Raw genomic sequence first — 23763 nt, forward strand, 5'->3', positions numbered from 1 at the left:
AATTTCATCGATACAGATTTTGGCGAAGTTGAGTCTCCCTTACAAGTTTTGGCGTGGGTCTACCGTGTCTTAGGCTCCCTATACCGTGTCTTAGGCTTGACTACCCGTAGTATAGGCGACCGTAAGCTGGATTAGGCACCCTATACCGTGTCTTAGGCTCCCTATACCGTGTCTTAGGCAACCGTAAGCTGGACTAGGCGCCCTATACCGTGTCTTAGGCTCCCTATACCGTGTCTTAAGCGACCGTAAGCTGGACTAGGCGCCCTATACCGTGTCTTAGGCTCCCTATACCGTGTCTTAGGCGACCGTAAGCTGGACTAGGCGCCCTATACCGTGTCTTAGGCTCCCTATACCGTGTCTTAGGCTTGTCTACCCTTACTCTAGGCGCCCTTAAGCGGGAGTAGGCGCCCGTAGAGCGAGGTATCAACACGAGCTTGAGTGTCAAACACCATTCCTTAGTCAAGGTGCCCTTAAGTCCCGCTAGAGAAGGAAAAGTGTAGGCGAGGGTTGACAACGGAGGTCTAGACTGGGCCACAGATGAGCTACAAGAATCGTTTTGGTGTCTATAGAGAGCTTATACGATCCAACTATCAGTTACCATTTCAACCCATAGTCTAAAGTCAGTCTAAGTATACGTGCGGGTGCCCTAAAGTCAGGCAACCGTAACCCGATCTTAGAGTGCCCCAATCTCAAACTTCCTTTAATAAAAGATGCTCATAATGGTGTCAAGAATGTCCACACTAAGTTTCATTCCAGTATCTCTAACCGTTCTCCGCTTATAGGGCGCCAAAGTCGAGTAACCGGAGAGAGCAGTCTCCCAACCCATCCACCCGTATACGCAACCCCCTATACTGACTCGCTCCGGTACCTCGACTTTGGCGCACTACCAACGGAGAACGGTTAGAGATAATGGAATGAAACTTCGTGTGTATGATCTTGAGGGCATTTAGAGCATCTTTTATTAAAGACAGTTTGAGATTGGACGACTCCTTATACGGGTTAAGGTAGCCTGACTTTAGGGCACCTTAACTGGGTCTTAGAGTGCCCCAATCTCAAACTTCCTTTAATAAAAGATGCTCATAATGGTGTCAAGAATGTCCACACTAAGTTTCATTCCATTATCTCTAACCGTTCTCCGATGGTAGTGCGCCAAAGTCGAGGTACCAGAGCGAGTTTGCGTATAGGGGGAGTATAAGCGGGTGGATGGGTTGGGAGACTGCTCTCTCCGGTTACTCGTCTTTGGCGCACTACCAACGGAGAACGGTTAGAGATAATGGAATGAAACTTCGTGTGTATGATCTTGAGGGCATTTAGAGCATCTTTTATTAAAGACAGTTTGAGATTGGACGACTCCTTATACGGGTTAAGGTAGCCTGACTTTAGGGCACCGTAACCCGATCTTAGAGTGCCCCAATCTCAAACTTCCTTTTATAAAAGATGCTCATAATGGTGTCAAGAATGTCCACACTAAGTTTCATTCCATTATCTCTAACCGTTCTCCGTTGGTAGTGCGCCAAAGTCGAGGTACCGGAGCGAGTCAGTATAGGGGGTTGCGTATACGGGTGGATGGGTTGGGAGACTGCTCTCTCCGGTTACTCGACTTTGGCGCCCTATAAACGGAGAACGGTTAGAGATAATGGAATGAAACTTTGTGTGTATGATCTTGAGGGCATTTAGAGCATCTTTTATTAAAGACAGTTTGAGATTGGACGACTCCTTATACGGGTTAAGGTAGCCTGACTTTAGGGCACCGTAACCCGATCTTAGAGTGCCCCAATCTCAAACTTCCTTTAATAAAAGATGCTCATAATGGTGTCAAGAATGTCCACACTAAGTTTCATTCCATTATCTCTAACCGTTCTCCGTTGGTAGTGCGCCAAAGTCGAGGTACCGGAGCGAGTCAGTATAGGGGGTTGCGTATACGGGTGGATGGGTTGGGAGACTGCTCTCTCCGGTTACTCGACTTTGGCGCCCTATAAACGGAGAACGGTTAGAGATAATGGAATGAAACTTTGTGTGTATGATCTTGAGGGCATTTAGAGCATCTTTTATTAAAGACAGTTTGAGATTGGACGACTCCTTATACGGGTTAAGGTAGCCTGACTTCAGGGCACCTTACCTGGGTATTGGAGTGCCCCAATCTCAAACTTCCTTTAATAAAAGATGCTCATAATGGTGTCAAGATCATCCACACCAAGTTTCAAGTCAGTATCTCTAACCGTTCTCCGCTGGCAGTGCGCCAAAGTTGAGGTACCGGAGCGAGTCTGACTTACAGTCACCTTGACTACTGAATAGCGTTTGACACTAGCGCTCGTATTGGTACCTCGACTTTGCCGCTCTACCAGGCTGCCTACAGTCAAGCCAGCTTAACCAAACTTTGTACAGGGCACCCTCTGGCATCAAAGAGCATATCATCTCGAAGTAAGGGGTCCGTTTAGACGACTATAGAGGGCACTTAGGGCGCCCTGAAGGAGGGTAGGGTGAAATCTTGAAAAATCTTGGTTTCACTCTACCGCCTTCAGGGGGTCATAAGTGCCCTCTAGAGTGACTTTAGACTATAGGTTGAAATGGTAACTGACTTTCATTTGCCAAGACGAATCCATAGACACCTTAAACTCCTTTCTAGCTCATCTGTGGCCTGAGTTATGAAAATTTAGGGTGCCCTTTCGGTAGGTTGAGTGCGCCAAAACCGTAACCGCATGAGTGGAAACATCGACCTTTGAACCTGGGTTCACTTTGGATAGCTGTAACTTTGGCTAGGATTGAGCTACATAAGACTTTAAGTACTCAAATTAAACATCTTGGCAAGCCTAACAACTTTTATTAAAGGTTTTGGACAAGATTTTGACTTCCTGGGGGGGTTAGGGGGCGCCAAAGACGAGAACCGAAAAAATTTCAAGATTTGAGTTTGCGTAAGATTTTTTTTGCACGTTTTTGCCCATAGAATCAGTTCTAGGCATCCAAAATCACTTTCAAAGGTGTTTTTGGTGTCAGGGGACTATGCTGGTTCATATTAGATCAAAAAATCGCGATGTCAAAATTTTGACCCAAAACCCAGATTTTGAGATTTTGAGTCCTCGTCTTTGGGGGGGCACCCTCCCCTTGAAAGTTGTCCAAATGCCTTCCCAAGCTAGTATGTGGTCAGACACATGCCCAAGAGTATCTGTACTCAATTTGAAGTCATTATCTCAACTTTGAAGCATTTTACAGCACTTCTACCAAAACCCTCGAAAATGGCCATTTTTGGCAAAAACGCTAAGGGTATAGCATGGAAAAATCATCGATTTTGGTCAAAATTTTGATTGACCCAAAAACCATCCTAAATCATCCCAATGGACCCCAAACTAAGATTGAATGCCTTTGGGCCGCTCAAATAGCTCATTTTTGCATAAAAAATCGACTTTTTTTGATTTTTGCAACATCGCGTATTTTCAGATTTTGACGGTATAGGCTCACTCTGGGTGCCCTCAGCGCCTTGAAAGTTGAGATATGACCTTGTCAAGCTAGGATATGATAGTCAGATGCCTACTGGACACTATAGAAAAGACTAGAGGTCGATATCTCAACTGTAGCCTGACTGGTGGAGTGGCAAAGTCAAAACTTGGATCTAGCGCTAAGCCGGATTTGAGCTGCAGATTTGACCTGGGTGTCTTCAGGGCGCCCTAAGTGCCCTCTAGAGTGACTTTAGACTAGCTAATGTGTAGAGTTATCTCTTCAGCATGCCAAGACGTCTCTGTAGACACCTTAACCTCGTTCCTAGCTCAACTGTAGCCCATTTGGTGACTTGCCAAAGACGAGGAACCGTCTTGAGCACTGGTTTTGCAGATCTGCGGTTAGCGCTCTCGTCCTGCTGAGACGGGTTGCGTGTGGTAGAATCATCCTAACTCCACTCTCCGTCAACCTAGAAACGAGTTTAAGGTGTCTATGGATTCGTCTTGACATGCTGGACATCTTTTACGACCATTATAGGGGTCTTGCGCCAATATAGAGGGCACTTAAGGCGCCCTGAAGTCGGGAGACCCGAATCCAAGTTTTGGGGTACCAGGCTTCAGGGCGCCCTAAGTGCCCTCTAGAGTCGTCTAAACGGACCCTTTACTTCGAGATGATATGCTCTCTGATGCCTAATGGTGCCCTGTACGAAGTTTGGTTAAGCTAGCTTGACTGTAGGCAGACTGGTAAAGCGGCAAAGTCAGACGAGCGAAAAATGTGGGACACCTGTAAGTGGAATGACCCCAGGGGGGGTATACCTGGGTACTTTTTGGTGAAGGCGATCACTTTAAACCTTATAAACGTTGTCCCTATACCCAATAGACTTGATTAGAAGCATTAAAACCAAAATCCAAGACACAAAATTTGTTGACTCGATTTTGAAAATCACGCCAGGGGGGTGCGGAGGATGAAAAATTGAAAAAAAAAAAAGTTGTCTCCAAATGTGGTTTTAATGGTTCTAATCAAGTCTATTGGGTATAGGGAGAACGTTTATAAGGTTTAAAGTGATCACCTTCACCAAAATGGACCGACCCTACCCCCTGTCAGGACATCGATTTTTGAGATTTCACAGTACTGCCCAGGGGGGGTAACCTGGGTCCATTTTGGTGAAAGCGATCACTTTAAACCTTATAAACGTTCTCCCTATACCCTATAGACTTGATTAGGACCATTAAAAGCACATTTGGAGACAACTTTTTTTTTTTTCAATTTTTCATCCTCCGCACCCCCCTGGCGTGATTTTGAAAATCGAGTCAAAAAATTTTGTGTCTTGGATTCTGGTTTTAATGGTTCTAATCAAGTCTATTGGGTATAGGGACAACGTTTATAAGGTTTAAAGTGATCTCCTTCACCAAAATTTTCACTTCATACCCCCCCTGGGTACCATTCTCGTTACAGGTGTCCCACATTTTGCGCTAGCCTGACTTTGCCGCTCTACCAGTCTGCCTACAGTCAAGCTAGCTTAACCAAACTTCATACAGGGCACCATTAGGCATCAGAGAGCATATCATCTCGAAGTAAGGGGTCCGTTTAGACGACTCTAGAGGGCACTTAGGGCACCCTGAAGGTCGCTAGGCTGAAATCTTGAAAAATCTTGGTTTCACTCTACCGCCTTCAGGGGGTCATAAGTGCCCTCTAGAGTGACTTTAGACTATAGGTTGAAATGGTAACTGACTTTCATTTGCCAAGACGAATCCATAGACACCTTAAACTCCTTTCTAGCTCATCTGTGGCCTGAGTTATGAAAATTTAGGGTGTCCTACCCGTAGGTTGAGTGCGCCAAAACCGTAACCGCATGAGTGGAAACATCGACCTTTGAACCTGGGTTCACTTTGGATAGCTATAACTTTGGCTAGGATTGAGCTACATAAGACTTTAAGTACTCAAATTAAACATCTTGGCAAGCCTAACAACTTTTATTAAAGGTTTTGGACAAGATTTTGACTTCCTGGGGGGGTTAGGGGGCGCCAAAGACGAGAACCGAAAAAATTTCAAGATTTGAGTTTGCGTAAGATTTTTTTTGCACGTTTTTGCCCATAGAATCAGTTCTAGGCATCCAAAATCACTTTCAAAGGTGTTTTTGGTGTCAGGGGACTATGCTGGTTCATATTAGATCAAAAAATCGCGATGTCAAAATTTTGACCCAAAACCCAGATTTTGAGATTTTGAGTCCTCGTCTTTGGGGGGGCACCCTCCCCTTGAAAGTTGTCCAAATGCCTTCCCAAGCTAGTATGTGGTCAGACACATGCCCAAGAGTATCTGTACTCAATTTGAAGTCATTATCTCAACTTTGAAGCATTTTACAGCACTTCTACCAAAACCCTCGAAAATGGCCATTTTTGGCAAAAACGCTAAGGGTATAGCATGGAAAAATCATCGATTTTGGTCAAAATTTTGATTGACCCAAAAACCATCCTAAATCATCCCAATGGACCCCAAACTAAGATTGAATGCCTTTGGGCCGCTCAAATAGCTCATTTTTGCATAAAAAATCGACTTTTTTTGATTTTTGCAACATCGCGTATTTTCAGATTTTGACGGTATAGGGTCACTCTGAGTGCCCTCAGCGCCTTGAAAGTTGAGATATGACCTTGTCAAGCTAGGATATGATAGTCAGATGCCTACTGGACACTATAGAAAAGACTAGAGGTCGATATCTCAACTGTAGCCTGACTGGTGGAGTGCCAAAGTCAAAACTTGGATTTAGCGCTAAGCTGGCGGCAGCCTTCAGATTTGACCTGGGTTGCTTCAGGGCGCCCTAAGTGCCCTCTAGAGTGACTTTAGACTAGCTAATGTGTAGAGTTATCTCTTCAGCATGCCAAGACGTCTCTGTAGACACCTTAACCTCGTTCCTAGCTCAACTGTAGCCCATTTGGTGACTTGCCAAAGACGAGGAACCGTGTTGAGCACTGGATTTGCAGATCTGCGGTTAGCGCTCTCGTCCTGCTAAGACGGGTTGCGTGTGGTAGAATCATCCTAACTCCACTCTCCGTCAACGTAGAAACGAGTTTAAGGTGTCTATGGATTCGTCTTGACATGCTGGACATCTTTTACGACCATTATAGGGGTCTTGGGGCAGTATAGAGGGCACTTAAGGCGCCCTGAAGTCGGGAGACCCGAATCCAAGTTTCGGGTGACCAGGCTTCAGGGCGCCTTAAGTGCCCTCTAGAGTCGTCTAAACGGACCCTTTACTTCGAGATGATATGCTCTCTGATGCCTAATGGTGCCCTGTACGAAGTTTGGTTAAGCTAGCTTGACTGTAGGCAGACTGGTAGAGCGGCAAAGTCGAGGTACCAATACGAGCGCTAGTGTCAAACGCTATTCAGTAGTCAAGGTGACTGTAAGTGAGACTCGCTCCGGTACCTCGACTTTGGCGCACTACCAACGGAGAACGGTTAGAGATAATGGAATGAAACTTCGTGTGTATGATCTTGAGGGCATTTAGAGCATCTTTTATTAAAGACAGTTTGAGATTGGACGACTCCTTATACGGGTTAAGGTAGCCTGACTTTAGGGCACCGTAACCCGATCTTAGAGTGCCCCAATCTCAAACTTCCTTTAATAAAAGATGCTCATAATGGTGTCAAGAATGTCCACACAAAGTTTGATTCCAGTATCTCTAACCGTTCTCCGTTGGTAGTGCGCCAAAGTCGAGTAACCGGAGAGAGCAGTCTCCCAACCCATCCACCCGTATACGCAACCCCCTATACTGACTCGCTCCGGTACATCGACTTTGGCGCACTACCAGCGGAGAATGGGTTGAGATAATGGAATGAAACTTCGTGTGTATGATCTTGAGGGCATTTAGAGCATCTTTTATTAAAGACAGTTTGAGATTGGACGACTCCTTATACGGGTTAAGGTAGCCTGACTTTAGGGCACCTTAACTGGGTCTTAGAGTGCCCCAATCTCAAACTTCCTTTAATAAAAGATGCTCATAATGGTGTCAAGAATGTCCACACTAAGTTTCATTCCATTATCTCTAACCGTTCTCCGTTGGTAGTGCGCCAAAGTCGAGGTACCGGAGCGAGTCAGTATAGGGGGTTGCGTATACGGGTGGATGGGTTGGGAGACTGCTCTCTCCGGTTACTCGACTTTGGCGCCCTACAAGCGGAGAACGGTTAGAGATAATGGAATGAAACTTCGTGTGTATGATCTTGAGGGCATTTAGAGCATCTTTTATTAAAGACAGTTTGAGATTGGACGACTCCTTATACGGGTTAAGGTTGCCTGACTTTAGGGCACCCGCACGTATACTTAGACTGACTTTAGACTATGGGTTGAAATGGTAACTGATAGTTGGATCGTATAAGCTCTCTATAGACACCAAAACGATTCTTGTAGCTTATCTGTGGCCCAGTCTAGACCTCCGTTGTCAACCCTCGCCTACACTTTTCCTTCTCTAGCGGGACTTAAGGGCACCTTGACTAAGGAATGGTGTTTGACACTCAAGCTCGTGTTGATACCTCGCTCTACGGGCGCCTACTCCCGCTTAAGGGCGCCTAGAGTAAGGGTAGACAAGCCTAAGACACGGTATAGGGAGCCTAAGACACGGTATAGGATGCCTAGTCCAGCTTACGGTCGCCTAAGACACGGTATAGGGAGCCTAAGACACGGTATAGGGCGCCTAGTCCAGCTTACGGTCGCTTAAGACACGGTATAGGGAGCCTAAGACACGGTATAGGGCGCCTAGTCCAGCTTACGGTCGCTTAAGACACGGTATAGGGAGCCTAAGACACGGTATAGGGCGCCTAGTCCAGCTTACGGTCGCCTAAGACACGGTATAGGGAGCCTAAGACACGGTATAGGGCGCCTAGTCCAGCTTACGGTCGCTTAAGACACGGTATAGGGAGCCTAAGACACGGTATAGGGCGCCTAGTCTAGCTTACGGGCGCCTAAGACACGGTATAGGGAGCCTGGGTGAAGGTAGGCTGCCTTCTACCAAGCCTAGACTACTCACGCCAAAACTTGTAAGGGAGACTCAACTTCGCCAAAATCTGTATCGATGAAATTTACCTTACAAGTTTTGGCGAAGTTGGATTCTCCCTTACAAATTATGGCGAAGTTGAGACCCACGCCAAAATCTGTAAGGACCCACGCCAAAACTTGTAAGGGAGACTCAACTTCGCCAAAATCTGTATCGATGAAATTTACCTTACAAGTTTTGGCGAAGTTGGATTCTCCCTTACAAATTATGGCGAAGTTGAGACCCACGCCAAAATCTGTAAGGACCCACGCCAAAACTTGTAAGGGAGACTCAACTTCGCCAAAATCTGTATCGATGAAATTTACCTTACAAGTTTTGGCGAAGTTGAACATTTTCCTAGGAAAAATCAAACTTCGCCAAAATCTGTAAGGACCCACGCCAAAACTTGTAAGGGAGACTCAACTTCGCCAAAATCTGTATCGATGAAATTTACCTTACAAGTTTTGGCGAAGTTGAACATTTTCCTAGGAAAAATCAAACTTCGCCAAAATCTGTAAGGGAGAATCCAACTTCGCCAAAACTTGTATCGATGAAATTTACCTTACAAGTTTTGGCGAAGTTGACATTTGAGAGGCCAAAATGCAACTTCGCCAAAATCTGTAAGGGAGAAATCCAACTTCGCCAAAATTTGTATCGATGAAATTTACCTTACAAGTTTTGGCGAAGTTGAACATTTTCCTAGGAAAAATCAAACTTCGCCAAAATCTGTAAGGGAGAATCCAACTTCGCCAAAACTTGTATCGATGAAATTTACCTTACAAGTTTTGGCGAAGTTGACATTTGAGAGGCCAAAATGCAACTTCGCCAAAATCTGTAAGGGAGAAATTCAACTTCGCCAAAATTTGTATCGATGAAATTTACCTTACAAGTTTTGGCGAAGTTGAACATTTTCCTAGGAAAAATCAAACTTCGCCAAAATCTGTAAGGGAGAATCCAACTTCGCCAAAACTTGTATCGATGAAATTTACCTTACAGATTTTGGCGAAGTTGGATTTCTCCCTCGGGTTTTTGAGATTTTTTGACCCACGCCAAAACTTGTAAGGGAGAAATCAAACTTCGCCAAAATCTGTATCGATGAAATTTACCTTACAAGTTTTGGCGAAGTTGAACATTTTCCTAGGAAAAATCAAACTTCGCCAAAATCTGTAAGGGAGAATCCAACTTCGCCAAAACTTGTATCGATGAAATTTACCTTACAAGTTTTGGCGAAGTTGACATTTGAGAGGCCAAAATGCAACTTCGCCAAAATCTGTAAGGGAGAAATCCAACTTCGCCAAAATTTGTATCGATGAAATTTACCTTACAAGTTTTGGCGAAGTTGAACATTTTCCTAGGAAAAATCAAACTTCGCCATAATTTGTAAGGGAGAATCCAACTTCGCCAAAATCTGTATCGATGAAATTTACCTTACAAGTTTTGGCGAAGTTGACATTTTGAGAGGCCAAAATGCAACTTCGCCAAAATCTGTAAGGGAGAAATCCAACTTCGCCAAAACTTGTATCGATGCAGATTTTGGCGAAGTTGGACACCTGGGTAGGGAGGGTAGTAGGTGTCCTAAGGTCAAGTTGACATCGACTGGTATACGTATATATATAGGGGTCCCAATCTCAAAAACGGAAGGACAGCGCTCTCAGACCACCCGTTCTCGAGATACGGACACCTGAAGGTTAGGAAGCTGGACGCTAGATTAGCTTTTGGTTCGAATCCTTAGTATAAGCAAAGCGGTATCTCTACCCGCTTGGAAGGTAGGGCAGCTTACGTCAACGTCAACCCAAAACGAGAACGACAACGAGTCACCTTGCCTTGCTGCCTGGCTACCTTGCTTGGGAGAGAGGGCAGGTGAAGCGGCATGGCGCCTAGTCCAGCTTACGGTCGCCTAAGACACGGTATAGGGAGCCTAAGACACGGTATAGGGCGCCTAGTCCAGCTTACGGTCGCTTAAGACACGGTATAGGGAGCCTAAGACACGGTATAGGGCGCCTAGTCCAGCTTACGGTCGCCTAAGACACGGTATAGGGAGCCTAAGACACGGTATAGGGCGCCTAGTCCAGCTTACGGTCGCTTAAGACACGGTATAGGGAGCCTAAGACACGGTATAGGGCGCCTAGTCCAGCTTACGGTCGCCTAAGACACGGTATAGGGAGCCTAAGACACGGTATAGGGCGCCTAGTCCAGCTTACGTCAACGTCAACCCAAGAACGAGAACGACAACGAGTCACCTTGCCTTGCTGCCTGGCTACCTTGCTTGGGAGAGAGGGCAGGTGAAGCGGCATGGTAACCCGTAAGGTAGACCTGGTTCGATGTCTTAGTATAGGCAAAGCGCTATCTCCACCCGCTTGGAAGGTAAGCCAGCTTACGTCAACGTCAACCGCTTACGTCAACGTCAACCCAAAACGAGAACGACAACGAGTCACCTTGCCTTGCCTTGCCCCCTTGCCGGTCTGAGATCCCCTAATTTTTGCAGTCAAATGCATGGAAATCCAAAATTGGCAAAGTTTGGGTCCCCATAACCCCCCTTAAAAGTCAAAATCTTGTCCAAAACCTTTAATAAAAGTTGTTAGGCTTGCCAAGATGTTTAATTTGAGTACTTAAAGTCCTCTGTAGCTCAATCCTAGCCAAAGTTACAGCTATCCAAAGTGACCTTGGTTTCCGAGATTTTCATTTTGGAGGGCACCCTTGTCTTAGACAAAATTTGGATCAAATTTTACATTTTTGCAGTCAAATGCATGGAAATCCAAAATCAGGCAACTTGCGGTCGTCATAACCCCCCTTAAAAGTCAAAATCTTGTCCAAAACCTTTAATAAAAGTTGTTAGGCTTGCCAAGATGTTTAATTTGAGTACTTAAAGTCTTATGTAGCTCAATCCTAGCCAAAGTTACAGCTATCCAAAGTGACCTAGGTTTGCGATATTTTCATTTTCTCATTTTTCAACTTTGGACTTAGAATAATTTGCATAAATTTTTGCAGTTTTGCAGTCAAATGCATGGAAATCAAAAATTGGTAAAGTTTGGGTCCCCATAACCCCCCTTAAAAGTCAAAATCTTGTCCAAAGTCTTTAATAAAAGTTGTTAGGCTTGCCAAGATGTTTAATTTGAGTACTTAAAGTCCTCTGTAGCTCAATCCTAGCCAAAGTTACAGCTATCCAAAGTGACCTTGGTTGCCGAGATTTTCACTTTCCACTTCAAAAAAAAAATTTTTTAATAAGGTAAAATTAAAATTTTTTTTTTCAACTAGTGTTCCCATAAGCGGAATTTTAAAAGTATATAGGGGAGGAAGGTTGGTCAAATCTTACTTTCGTGCAAGTGGCATGCGCCAGAGAATTTCTACGCCAAAGAATTCTTGTACGAAGGTTTAGGGAGAGCATGGTATGTCGTTCTCCCTACCTCCCCGACCCGACCACTAGCGGTTAGCGCCCGCTATCATAGAAACCGCTTGACGGATTTGAACGAAAATCTAGATACGGTTTCTTGGACCCTTACTGAAGGTAGACACCGAAGGTTAGGGTCACTATAACGCATATACGGTCGGGTTAACGCACAGCGGGCGAGCTTACGTCGATGAAGACAGTACTACTGACTGAGACAGGCGCCCTTAAGGTAGAGTAGGGTAGACTAGGCATCAATCTTGGATGTCTGCCCTTACCTTACTCTATACCAAGCGCTAACGCACAACGAGGTGCCTATCTTGGGAACCCGTATAGATAGAGCTTTGACCTATAGTTGGGAAATGGTTCGAATCCTTTACCGAAGGCGCTCTATCTTGGGAACCCTTATAGATAGCGCTTCAAGAACGCAACACGGGTCACTCTATCGATGAAGACAGTACTCCTGACTGAGATTGAGTGTCCTTATAGTAGGATTAGGCGGCAAGTCTTCTGCTTAAGGCGCCCTTAGTGTCCCTCTAAGGAAACCTTGTGTCGGGAGCCTAAGATTGGGTAACGGTCTTAGTATAGAGGAGGTTGAAGGAGCGCTCAATACTTGGGTGACTGACCTGTTAGAGTCACACCCAAGCTACTTACGGGGGTCATAACAATCCCGCAAGTAGACTACTGGTAGCCGAAAGGTCTGGAATGGATCTTGGTAGGTGGTTGGTTATAGTGTTCCAATATCCAAGGGCAGGTTCTCGCCAGTAAGGGTAACCTTCCTTAAGGTAACCCGAGAATGTCGCTTGGGTGCACATCGCTTGGAGTCGGGTAGGCAGCGCGAGAATGACGGGCTGCCCAATACCCTAAGACGGAACATCTTGGTTCACTCTTAACCATCCAACCAGTAGTAGAGTATTGGTAGTGACATTGGACAGTTGCTTGAATACACCTGGGTATTCAAGGTACCAATACTTGAGCAAGGCGGCAAGTCTCCTGACAAGGTGCCCTTCTAAGGACGTTACCACTTAGAGGGCAGCTTTAGGGAGCCTAAGCTTAGCGCTTAGCGCAAGTCTCCTGCTTTAGGCATCCTTCTTCAAGGATACCTTGTGTCAGGAGCACAGTGTAGAGTTGACGGCGGCATGGATCATAGCCCTAATACTTGGGTGACTGACCTTATAGAGTCACACCCAAGCTGCTTGCGGGGGTAATCAATCCCGCAAGTAGACTACTGGTAGCCGAAAGGTCTGGAATGGATCTTGGTAGGTGGTTGGTTATAGTGTTCCAATATCCAAGGGCAGGTTCTCGCCAGTAAGGGTAACCTTCCTTAAGGTAACCCGAGAATGTCGCTTGGGTGCACATCGCTTGGAGTCGGGTAGGAAGACTACCCTAAGACGGAACACCTTGGTTCACTCTTAACCATCCAACCAGTAGTAGGAGTGTCAAGCGACAGTAGACAGTTGCTTGAATGCCTTAAGGGTCACTTCGGGCGGCAGTTAAGGAGATATCTGTAGGCTGCCTTCTAACTTTAGCGTTTGCGGGTTAGTGCACTAACCGAAGTAGGTGGTCCCACTCTACTGGTTCAACAGACTGGTATCTTGGGCACCCTAAACCAAGGTCTAAGGCAACTCCCTTAAGGGACAGTGGACTCCCAGTGAGGGAGTTGGCTGTCGAAGCGGGTCTGCCCTTAAGGAAAGGTACAACGTATAGGCAACGTATAGGGCCGCCTAAGACCTTGGTAGAAGGTGCCCTGGTGAGGCTTGGTTGAGAACCACTAGAGTGGAGGAGCGAAGGAAGCCTGAAGGATGGTAACAAGGTAGACACTTAGTAGAAGGCAAGCTAAGGTCACCAAGGTTGCCTACAGATTGGTATTACAAGTCAGGTTCGCATAGCGAGTGTACCAAAGAAGGTTGATAAGGCCTGGCTTAAGGGTTGAGAAAGGCACTGTAACCGTAAGGATGAGGCACGGTGTAACACCCTTAGATAGAGTGCACCTGGGTAGCACTCTGAAGGATACTCTCTCAACAGGCCCGCAAGTGTAGTAGGGCGATGCTTGCTTGGGGTGAGAGATGAGATAAGCGGTCTAAGTTTCCGTGCCTACAGCCCTCAACCCTTATACTTAAGGTGGCAAGTGCGGAGAGTCCTTCACTAAGTAGAACGGGTAGTAGGCCGTGAACGCCAGCGGTCCGCCGTAGTGACTGAAACCTTAGTAACTTAGTCGGGAAGTAGACTCGTGGAAGAAGGTGCAGCGCCTCCGTCGGGAGATTAAGCTGTATACTTAAGGCGTCACCTTAAGTAAGTGTAGTGTGCGGGTTGCTTGACACTTGACTCCCTCTAAGTAGGTGGACCCCTTCGGTGAGTCAAAATACCTGACTTGGGTTGGCGCTTATAGTATAGGGTGACAGTGCGCCAAGGGTTGAGGGCTATAGTAGTCAACCAGACGCTGCCTGCCGAAGTACTGTGTGGGCAGAGAGTCGATTCGACTGTAGTCTAACATATCCTTGGTTCAAGGTAGGAATTGTTCCGCTTGCTTGCTTGCGGCATAGCTCCCTTAGTACTGCACTCTTGCTTGAGTATTTGACCTGGGTATGGGTTGAGGCCGCTATGCAGGGTAAGGTATGCTGGACGAGGGTGATTGGGAGAACCTAGATTGGACGGTTTAGCTGCCCTTAGAGCAAGGAACCAGAGGGGGAGTTCTATACGAGCAGAACCGCACCAAGCATGGTAACACAAGACACGTCGCCTCCCTCTGGAGATTAAGACGTGGTGGTGGGGGGCATTCATGTTTCCTCTTGTCCTTTACTTAAACCGGGGTTCGACATAAGTACCATACCAAGTGTCAAGCGTTAACCTGGGTAGGCGCCTCCTTTGGTATACTAGTGCGGTCGGTTATAGTACTAAGGTCAGGTGTTCTGCCTGACTGGAAGACTATGACCTTGCTTTGACTTTAGTATTCTTAGTCTACTGACTTTAAACATCTACAAGTTTCAGGGTCAAGCTTCCCGAGACGTTAACCTTCCTTAAGGAGCGTACGGGTGACATGAGTTGCCTCATCTACGTCGTGCACTTAAGCTACCCTGAGTAGGAGTGCGGGTCGTATTAGATCTCTTCATCTCCACCTCAACAGTACTGGTTGGGGGCGGTAGTTAACGTGAATTAACGTTCACAAGGCTGCCCCCTTAGTCCAGTCTTTAAACTCGGAGTAAGAGTCTATCAGTAGTGTAAGTGATCTTGGTCCTTAACTTGGTTCCTCCTTCATATTACTTGTTGGATAAAGGGACATCGAACTGGGAACATGGACTCGGTAGAATGCTATTCTTGGGAAAGGTCGCCTACTGGACTGGTGATGCGCCCTCCGTCGACTAGGGTAGCAACCATAAGGGAAGCGGGCGGGCGCTGTGGGTGCCCTGGTAAAGAACCAAGATAGAGTGCTCCGACTCCCCTGGATAGGACTTTGCCTGTTTGGTAACCGACATGGTGTGACATCGATTGAAAACTCTTGACTGCAAACTCGAGAGGACGCTTAGTGACTACTAGGATCATCGATACAGTAGTATAGATGTTCTAGAGTAGAGTACTACTAAGCTATCCGCGTAGAGTAAGTCATTATGCGAATTCAAGATTCACTCCAGGGTAGGCTTAAGGATTACTACTACTGGATGGGGCCCAATGGGCGCCGCTGGGCGCCCAAAAACTCTGCAGATACCGGTGAACGGGGGGGGAGACGTTTTCAAAAAAAATTATTAGGCGTTTTATACTATAATAATATAGGGTATTTTTTTTCAAAAATTTTATTTTTTAATAAGGTAAAAATTTTCAGAAATTTTCAACTAGTGCTCCCATAAGCGGATTTTCAAAAGTATATAGGGGATAACATATTTTTTCGTAAGAGGGACCCGCGCGCGCGAGGCAAAGGACACCATGGACACCATCCATGCCCTTGTCAAGCGCTAGCGGCTTACGGGAGCTTGATGTTAGATGAACCGGCACCCTACCTTATGAGGTAAAGGTAGGGGAAGATAAGAGATAGACGCTCGCTATCTCTAGGCACCCTTGTTAAGGGAGAAGCCTGGTTAAGTAAGACGGTGAAGGTGACACCAGTCAAAGGAAGGAGACTGTGGTGAGGCGAACACCAAGTCAAAGAAAGTCGGGAGAGATAGATGCTGGCTATCTCTAGGCACCCTTGTTAAGGGAGAAGCCTGGTTAAGTAAGACGGTGAAGGTGACACCAGTCAAAGGAAGGAGACTGTGGTGAAGTGGACACCACAGTCAAAGGAAGGCACCTTTAGTAAGGGAAGCCTGGTTAAGTAAGACGGTGAAGGTGACACCAGTCAAAGGAAGGAGACTGTGGTGAAGTGGACACCACAGTCAAAGGAAGGCACCTTTAGTAAGGGAAGCCTGGTTAAGTAAGACGGTGAAGGTGACACCAGTCAAAGGAAGGAGACTGTGGTGAAGTGGACACCACAGTCAAAGGAAGGCACCTTTAGTAAGGGAAGCCTGGTTGAGTGAGAAGGTAGACTAAGATAGAGCGCCCGCTATCTTAAGTCAAGCTGGTGAAGGTGACACCAGTCAAAGGAAGGAGACTGTGGTGAAGTGGACACCACAGTCAAAGGAAGGCACCTTTAGTAAGGGAAGCCTGGTTGAGTGAGAAGGTAGACTAAGATAGAGCGCCCGCTATCTTAAGTCAAGCTGGTGAAGGTGACACCAGTCAAAGGAAGGAGACTGTGGTGAGGTGGACACCACAGTCAAAGGAGGGCACCCTTAGTAAGGGAAGCCTGGTTGAGTGAGAAGGTAGACTAAGATAGAGCGCCCGCTATCTTAAGTCAAGCTGGTGAAGGTGACACCAGTCAAAGGAAGGAGACTGTGGTGAGGTAGACACCAAGTCAAAGGAAGTGTGTTATAGACCTGGGTAGAAGGAAGGGCACCTTCAACCGTGGTGAAGTAGACACCAAGCCTAAGGTTAGAAGGGCGGGAGAACCATAACCAAGGAGACTTTAGACTGTCCCACTCAAGAGGTTCCCGTTTAGAGCTTAAGGGCACCGCTTTTGACTTCAAGAGACCAAGTTTGAAGGCTACAGTAGACATCCAGACGCTGCCTGCCGAAGTTACCGTGTGGGCAGAGAGTCGAGTCGACTGTAGTCTAACTGTGGGTGAGAGGTTAAGAGCGGGCTGGCTTGCGGGTGAGAGTGGACAGTCAAAGAGTGTCTTAGGAGGGTAACCTTGACTACGTCCAAGGTATCCTTTGAAGGAGGATAGAGAGGTGCCAGCTATTGTTAACCCAAGCTAGGGCACCTCAAAGCAAAACCAAGCGCTTGCAAGTCTGGCAAAGCAAGCGCTGTGTTAAAGGAAGGAAACGAAGGAAAGGAAGTTTAAGACTTAAGACTGGCTTCAAGAGACCCAAGTTTAGAGCTAAAGGGCAAGCTAGGTTAAGGGTGTTGCTGGCTTGCTTGTGGGTGAGAGGTTCCAGTCAGAGTCTTAACCAAGGGGTCTATAGGAAGGTAGACACCTAATCTGGTTGATTCTGCCAGTAATATATGCTAACGTCAAAGCCTAAGCCATGCATGTGCCAAAGTGAGAGAGACTACGAAAGGCTCATTAAAACATATCAACTTGATTGGGCAGAAGGAACAGCGGAAGGATAACTTTGGTAATTCTCAAGCTAATACATAAGACAAGGCAATAGGAGTTGTGGAAGGTAAGCGCTTGAGAAACCAAACACGGAAGTGTACTAAAGTTGACCTGAAGCCGTTCTTGATAGTTCAGTTAACCTGACTATCAGTTCATTCATGGTATGACCTATCAACTGTAGACTGGGTGCCTTAGGCGCACAGTTGTTATGACGGGTAACAGAGAATCAGGGTTCGATTCTGGAGAGGGCGCCTTAGAAATGGCTACCACATCTAAGGAAGGCAGCAGGCGCGCAAATTACCCATTTGTTAAAGACAGAGGTAGTGACGGAATATAACAATACAAGACTCTTTCGAGGCCTTGTAATTGGAATGATGTTAATCTAAATTAATGTCAAAGGATCAATTGGAGGGCAAGTCTGGTGCCAGCAGCCGCGGTAATTCCAGCTCCAATAGCGTATACTAATGTTGCTGTGGTTAAAAAGCTCGTAGTCGGAAGATTGTCAAGTGGGAGCCCTGGCGCAAGCGCTAGCGGTTCTTATTGATTGGTTGAGAAGGACAAGTCAATTGACTTTCAAAGGTTGATTGAGCTGGGTCTGTGTTTACTTTGAAAAAACAAGAGTGCTAAAGGCAGACCAGTAGTCGGAATAGTTGTGCATGGAATAATATAACAAGGAGTTGTGTATGTTATGTTGGTCTCAACCATAACTTGATGATAAATAGAGACTGACGGGGGCATATGTATTCAAGCGCTAGAGGTGAAATTCTTGGACCGTTTGAAGACATCCAAAAGCGAAAGCATATGCCAAGTATGTTTTCATTGATCAAGAACGAAAGTTAGAGGATCGAAGGCGATTAGATACCGCCCTAGTTCTAACCATAAACGATGCCAACCAGTAATCTATCGCATGTCTATTGACGTGGTGATAGGCGACTTTTGGAAACTAAAGTTATTTGGTTCCAGGGGAAGTATGGTTGCAAAGCTGAAACTTAAAGTAATTGACGGAAGGGCACCACCAGGAGTGGAGCTTGTGGCTTAATTTGACTCAACACGGGAAAACTTACCAGGCCAGAACACTAGAAGGATTGACAGACTAAGTGCTCTTTCTTGATTTGGTGGTTGGTGGTGCATGGCCGTTCTTAGTTGGTGGAGTGATCTGTCTGGTTAATTCCGATAACGAACGAGACTCTCACTTACCAATAAGGACACTGTTTCCAAATTGAAGTCGGGTGGAAACATTAACTAACTTGAAGATGTGTGTCTTCTTGGAAGGGTTAGTTGAACGAAGTAGCTAAAGAAAGAGCAATAACAGGTCTGTGATGCCCTTAGATGTTCTGGGCCGCACACGTGCTACAATTGAATATATAACCCGTCCCTGGTTCGAAAGGACTAGGCAAGCGGTTAATATATTTAACAGTCGGGATTGTCGCTTGAAAGTGTTCGACATTAACCTGGAATTCCTAGTAAAGGCAAGTCAATAGCTTGCCTTGATTGAGTCCCTGCCCTTTGTACACACCGCCCGTCGCTACTACCGATTGAATGTCTTAGTGAGAACCATGGAAGGAGCCCTAACACTTGACCTGGGTACCTGAAGTAGTTCAAGCTGTGTCATTTAGAGGAAGTAAAAGTCGTAACAAGGTTTCCGTAGGTGAACCTTCGGAAGGATCATAGTGGAGTTGTATTGTCGGGAACAAGGAATCGTAGAGCTAGTCTTAACAAATCCATACCAGGCCCAAGGCGCCTGCCAAAGAGAAAGCGCAGGTGAAGGCGCTAAAGCAAAGCTAGTGGACAAGGGAACACTAGGCTTGTAGCTTGAAGAAGATAGTAGCTAAACACTAGAGTGAATGTGAATCGCTGGTCACATGAACATAGCTTGGTTGAACGCAAGCGCAGGAAACAAAGCAAGGCTTTGGTTTCGTATTCCTTGTCAGAATGTGGGCATAAGGAGGCAAGGCACCCGTCCATAGGGCGGTTCTTCCTACCCTTCGTTTAGAAGGTAGGAGAGAGGACAGTAATATATGCGACGGATCCAAAGAGCTACGTAAAGGTCTAATTTGAGAATTAGCGGCAGTTTGACTCAATAAGAGTGTTTGATAGAGAATGAAAGACCCGCTTGACTTAAGCATATCAATAAGCGGAGGAAAAGGAATCCAAGGAGACCGTCTTAGTAATAGCGAATGACAAGACGGTAGCTCTAGGCTGAGTCTCTCTGTAAGAGGGACTGTGAGGCGCAAGCAAGCGGGTAGTCTAGGCTTCCCATGGCAAGGTCTCTCGTGAATGTGGTTCGTTCATAGGAAAGGTGAAGGACCAAGAGAGCTGGGAAGGTCTAGGCACGCCCGCTTGAGAGTGGAGTAGGAATATTTGGAATTGTATTCTGAAGGTTGAGGTAAACCATTCATTAAGCTAAAGACTGGCGGCAAGGCCAATAGCAAACAAGTACCGTGAGGGAAAGTTGAAAAGAACTTTGAAGAGAGAGTCAAAAGTATGTGAAATTGTCCTTTGACAAACGGTGTAAGGGTCTCAAGCTGGTATTCCTTGTGTTCATAGGAAGGTGAACCTGGGTACCAGTTAGAGTCAACCTTGAAGGAGAAGGAAGGAGGTGCATTAGACGGGAGAGCTAGCACTTCAGTTGTGTGTAGAGGGCGGCATAGCGAGCGCTAAAGCACTCGTTGTTGAAAAGTAAAGACGGTGACATCGACCCGTCTTGAAACACGGATCAAGGAGTTTAACAGGCGGACAAATAGAACCCAAGTAGAGGGTTGGTGTGAAGGGAAGTCAAGTGGGAAACCAAGGCATGTGGTTTCGTTGAAGGCTTGCTATAGTAGTAGCGGCAAAGTCAGATTGAGTGAATCTGTTAAGACCCGAAAGATGGTGAACTATGCTTGATCAGGGTGAAGCCAGGTGAAAGCCTGGTGGAGGCCCGTAGCAATTCTGACGTGCAAATCGATTGTCAGAGTCGAGTATAGGGGCGAAAGACTAATCGAACTATCTAGTAGCTGGTTCCAGTCGAAGTTTCCCTAAGGATAGCTGTAATTCACAAGGATAGTTTCATCTGGTAAAGCAAATGACTAGGAGGAATGGGATTGGAACGATCTCAACTCATTCTCAAACTATAAATGGATGAGAATAGCTTGGCGCTTAAGTAGAAACAAGGCCTTGCTAAAGTCGGAAGGAATATGAAAGGACGTGTGGGCCATTCTTGGTAAGCAGGACTGGCGCTGTGGGATGATCCAAACGCAGAGTTAAAGTAACAAAGTCATAGTTCATAAGATACCACAAAAGGTGTTGGTTTCTTAAGACAGCAGGACGGTGACCATGGAAGTTGGGACCCGCTAAGGAGTGTGTAACAACTCACCTGTCGAAGAAAGCAGTCCTGAAAATGGATGTTGCTAAAACTATAGAAGGACTTATACTCCAGCTGTGCCTAGAGGTTGGCTAGGCACAAGTAGGCTGGTAATAACGTGGCAAGAAAGGGCCAGTTAAAGTAAAGTCGGGAGCAACGTTGTGTGCAGATCTTGGTGGAAGTAGCGAATAATCCAAGGAGGGATTGGATAGTCGAAGTGGAGAAAGGTTTCGTGTGAACAGTAGTTGAACGCGAGTCAGGCGGTTCTAATCTAAAGTTGAAGTATGTACAAGGCACAGGCAAGTGCAAGCGGAGAAAGGGAAACTTGTTAGAGTTCAAGTTCCTATACCAGTCTCATCCTAGCATATAGGCCTGGGTAACCAGGAAAGTGGATTGGGATTCCTTCTAACCCCAGAGAGAGAGTTGTCTTTTCTATATAAGCGAAAGGTCACCTTGAAACACTGTCAGAGTGAGTAAAGGTAACCCTAGCTAAGAACACGTCCGTTCAAGACGTGTCTCTGGTGGAAGCTGGACCTTGAAAACCAATCTTAAGGCTATGGTTGAACTGGTGTAGGCCGTACTCATATCCGCAGCAGGTCTCCAAGGTTAAGAACCTCTGACCAATAGAATAATGTAGGTAAGGGAAGTCGGCAAAATGGTTCTGTAACTTTGGGAGAAAGAATGGCTCTGAAGGCTAAGCTAGTCGGGTTTAGCGTGGAAGTGCCCTTGGATTGGAAGGACTGGATGTGGTTCGGACCTTTAATCTTGAAGGCATGGAAGCGCTAGGCTTCATATACTTACGTATATACGTCTAGCTATCAATAGCTTGATCAGAACTGACACGAGCAGGGGGAATCCGACTGTTTAATTAAAACAAAGCATCGAGATAGTCAAAGGGTGACATTGACTCGATGTGATTTCTGCCCAGTGCTCTGAATGTCAAATGGAAGAGGTCCCATTAAGCGCGGGTAAACGGCGGGAGTAACTATGACTCTCTTAAGGTAGCCAAATGCCTCGTCAGATAACTACTGACGCGCATGAACGGATTAACGAGATTCCCACTGTCCCTATCTACCATCTAGCGAACCCGCAGTCAAGGGAACGGACTTGTGGATATTAGCGGGGAAAGAAGACCCTGTTGAGCTTGACTCTAGTTTCGCTTGGTGGAGAGGAATACTTGAAGTAGGATAGAGAGGAGGTGTAAAAGCCAGTCTTGAAATACTCTCACACGTATGTCTTCTCTGCTTAAGAAGTCGGAAGGGAAAGACAGCTTGGCTTAATGCCTTGCTTCAGTTGTAGAAGGAAGTTGAAAGGGCAACCCTAACCTCAGAGAGAGTGAGGCAGGGAGTTTGACTGGGGCGGTACATCTGTCAAACGATAACGCAGGTGTCCTAAGGTTGGCTCCTCAAGGAAAGAAACCTTGAATAGAGTAGAAGGGCACAAGCCAGCTTGAGTTCTCCTTTCAGTACAAGGAGAACCTTGGAAACAACGGCCTATCGATCCTCTTTAATTCGTGGTTTGAAGGAAGAGGTGACAGAAAAGTTACCACAGGGATAACTGGCTTGTGGCTGCCAAGCGTTCATAGCGACGTAGCTTTTTGATCCTTCGATGTCGGCTCTTCCTATCATTTTGAAGCAGAATTCAGAAAGTGTCGGATTGTTCACCCGTCAAAAGGGAACGTGAGCTGGGTTTAGACCGTCGTGAGACAGGTTAGTTTTACCCTACTAATAGGGAGGACTAGTCTTGAGTAAGGCTCTTTAGTACGAGAGGAACCAGAGCCTGGTACCGCTGGTGTTTCTGTTGTTTGACTTGTCAGAGCAGATGCGCTAAGTACTTTGGTTAATAGCTGAACGCCTCTAAGCTAGAGACCAGTCTTGAGAGCTATCTAAAATTAGTGAGATTGTCGGGAAAGGAGCAGCTAGGCGCAAGCCTGGTAGAACGAAAGCTATATCTATCTATCGCTCCCAATCACTGTGTCCCAAGGACACGACTTAGGAGGAAGGCCCCGTTGTTCATCATTAGACTCATACAGAGTCGAGTGACTGAGACGGTGAGCTGTTCCTGACACCCACCTGACGACTTAACAGGTGCCCACCAACAACCTTTGACACTCGGCAGATGAAGCCGTTGTCACCAGCTTGGGAGACTGGATTTTAGCGCTAGAGAGAGCGCACCTGGAGGGAGACCCCTACCGCTGTGTAGGGTGAACCCTGAGAAAGGTGCCCTCTCTGCGCTAAAATTCGTGTTTTTTAAGCTGGTGGTGGGGGATGAGGGATCCTGGTCATATTGATAAATTATTTGGCGTTTTTGCGCTTAAAACTTGCGCTTAAAGTCGCGCCCTTTCGGGCGCGAAGAATAGGCAACAGTCAGAGAGCCAAAACAAGCTTTGCAGCCCTGCCGGCGGCACACGACTTTTTGGTTTTTTGAGAGGCCGAAAATATTGCGTGGCTTACAGAAACTCACGACTAGAAAGAGCCTTGAGTGGGCTATTGATTGATTGCTAATTTTGCAATTTCGCCAAACAGGTAAGGCGTTTGGGGTTTTTTTGAATTTTTCCTAGGGTTTTTTTTGGTTAGACGCAGATTTTGCGCTGCTACAGGCTGACGCCTTGGGCCAAAAGCCAAACCACGACATAGGAAAATGCAAAAAAGCCAAAGCGGTGTGGCGAAATTAGAAAAAAAAGAGGCCAAAAGACAAACCGTGACATTGAAAATGTAAAAAAGCCAAACCTGTGTGGCGAAATTAGAAAAAAAAAGAGGCCAAAATGCAAAAAAGCCAAACATGTTTGGCGAAATTCAAAAAGACAAAAGACAAAAGACAACACGGTTTGGCGAAATGAGAAAAAAAAGAGGCCAAAAGACAAACCGTGACATTGAAAATGCAAAAAAGCCAAACATGTTTGGCGAAATTCAAAAAGACAAAAGACAAAAGACAACACGGTTTGGCGAAATTAGAA

General features: G+C 46.1%; 1 protein-coding gene, 1 non-coding gene and 1 pseudogene across 2 annotated transcripts in view; all 3 read left to right on the plus strand.

The window, feature by feature from the left end:
- Positions 1-23763, plus strand: part of LOC145327673 (uncharacterized) — a 107928-nt gene that overhangs the window by 34473 nt on the left and 49692 nt on the right. The gene's annotated exons all lie outside the window — the stretch shown is intronic.
- On the plus strand, positions 17345-19135 carry LOC145329156 (small subunit ribosomal RNA; annotated as a pseudogene).
- On the plus strand, positions 19550-22877 carry LOC145329159 (large subunit ribosomal RNA). The gene has a single exon (XR_013882782.1). It is a non-coding gene; the product is annotated as a large subunit ribosomal RNA (ribosomal RNA).

Source organism: Acartia tonsa, chromosome 9 (assembly GCF_053477335.1).
Source record: "Acartia tonsa isolate MP-2025a chromosome 9, ASM5347733v1, whole genome shotgun sequence".
Lineage (NCBI taxonomy): Eukaryota > Metazoa > Arthropoda > Copepoda > Calanoida > Acartiidae > Acartia > Acartia tonsa.